This window comes from Natator depressus, chromosome 16, assembly GCF_965152275.1.
Source record: "Natator depressus isolate rNatDep1 chromosome 16, rNatDep2.hap1, whole genome shotgun sequence".
Lineage (NCBI taxonomy): Eukaryota > Metazoa > Chordata > Testudines > Cheloniidae > Natator > Natator depressus.
Genome location: NC_134249.1, coordinates 881,024 through 882,886, shown reverse-complemented (window position 1 = coordinate 882,886; position 1,863 = coordinate 881,024). Strand labels below are relative to the sequence as shown.

The following is a 1,863-nucleotide window of genomic DNA, read 5'->3' as shown; positions in this document are numbered from 1 at the left end:
GATTAACCACCAGTCTTGGGGTGTATCCAGTGATGAGCTGCCAAAATCTTAACAACGGGTTCCCTCCTCACCCCATGAGGGGGTCATTGCCCACCCCCGCCCCCCAGGACTCCTGCCCCATCCAACCCCCCCACGTTCCTTGACGCCCCCCCAGGACCCTTGCCCCATCCATCCCCCTCCCCTGTCCCCTGACTGCCCCCAGAACCTGGCAGGAGGGTCTTGTGGGCCCCTGTAGTGGGAGCCCACCCCACCCCTAAGAGCCAGAGGGACCTGCCGGGGGGGCGAGGTGGGGAGTCCTGGCAGGGCTTACCTGGGGCAGCTCCCAGGAAGCATCCGGCAGGTCTCTCTGGCTCCTAGGGGTGGGGGAGCATAGCTGGGGGGGAGCAGGGGGAGCGGCCTCTCCCCCCACTGGTCACATCAAAAGTGGGGCCTTAGGTGCTGACTCCGTGGGTGCGCCGGGGCTGGAGCACCCACGGGGAAAATTTGGTGGGTGCAGAGCACCCACCGGCAGCTCTCCTCCCCACCCCCAGCTCACCTCCACTCCGCCTCTGCCCCTGAACGCGCCACCCCGCTCTGCTTCTCTGCCCCCCCCACCAGCTCCCCGTGAATCAGCTGTTCGGCAGGAAGCCGGGGAGGGCTGAGAAGCAGGCCGCGGCTTCACACTCAGGCCCAGGGAGGCAGAGGTGAGCTGGGGCGAGGAGCGGTTCCCCTGCGCGCCCGCCCCCGTGTTACCTGCTGTGGCGCGGGCGGCCCTCCTTGTGCCCCGCACCCCAGCTCACCTCCGCCTCCCTGGGCCTGAGCGCGAAGCTGCCGCCTGCTTCTCAGCCCCCCGGCTTCCCGCGCGAACAGCTGATTCGAGGGAAGCCGGGGTGGGGGGGTCGGAGAAGCAGAGCGGGACAGCGCGTTCAGGGGAGGAGGCAGAGGCGGAGGTGAGCTGGGGCCGGGGGTGGGGCAAGGAGCTGCCGGTGACTTTTACAAAAAATACCTGTGATTAAATCGTCACCTTACTCATTGTCAGTGAAATAAACTGAAACACTTCCACCTGCAAGTGGATTTAGCCCAGGACCCTCAGAGTCAGCAGCTGTTACACCCCCACTGAGCTCTCTGTCAGGTGTCCCAGTGCTGGAAGCCTCCTGTTTACATCCTAAGATAGCGTTTTTGCACCGGGGGGCTGATATTTTGGATTGGACACTGTAGCAGGGAAAGGTGCTGCTGTGCTCCAGAAAACAAGCCACCTCTGCACCAAAGAGGGATGAAAGGACCTGCCAAAGCCCGGGATTGAACCAGGGACCTTTAGATCTTCAGTCTAACGCTCTCCCAACTGAGCTACTTCGGCAGCTGCATAGTGCTCCTTTGGCCTGCTGCTGCTCTGTCCGGGATGTTTTTGTCAGCCTTGGCACACAGAAAGGACGTTGTTGTGAGCGGCCCATGAGGCAAGACTTGCTTTTGCCTCCTTGCTCAGCTTGACTTGCTGCCTCACCCCGTTCCTGCCTGAGTTCCCGGGTTGACCTGGTGGCCGAAGCAGACTGGGGGCCAGTGGCGCAGGGAGGAAGTTGAGCTGGACCCTGAGCTAGACTAGACCCTGGTGGCGAGAGTCTGGCCACCACTTGCCACCCCACCCTGTTGTCCTGGCTTCCCCTGTCTCCTGTTGGGGCTTCCCCCCATAAACCACCCTGCCCCAACCATCCCTAAGCTAGCTGGGCTCCCTTGGTCACCTGATGGCTGGTCACCCCAGTCGGTGCTGAGCACCCCTCTTCTTCCCCCTGGTGCTCCAGCCCCAGAGCACCCACAGAGTTGGGGCCTCTGCCCAGATTAGGATCAGCTGCCTCGGGGTGAATCTGGAGTCACCCCCTGAGTGTGGGG

The 1,863-nt window shown here is 63.1% G+C and overlaps 1 non-coding gene across 1 annotated transcript; it reads right to left on the bottom strand.

Moving 5' to 3' along the window:
* Positions 1–1,263: 1,263 nt before the first annotated feature.
* On the bottom strand, positions 1,264–1,336 carry TRNAF-GAA (transfer RNA phenylalanine (anticodon GAA)). Its single transcript has one exon. It is a non-coding gene; the product is annotated as a tRNA-Phe (tRNA).
* Between the last annotated feature and the right edge of the window lie 527 nt (positions 1,337–1,863).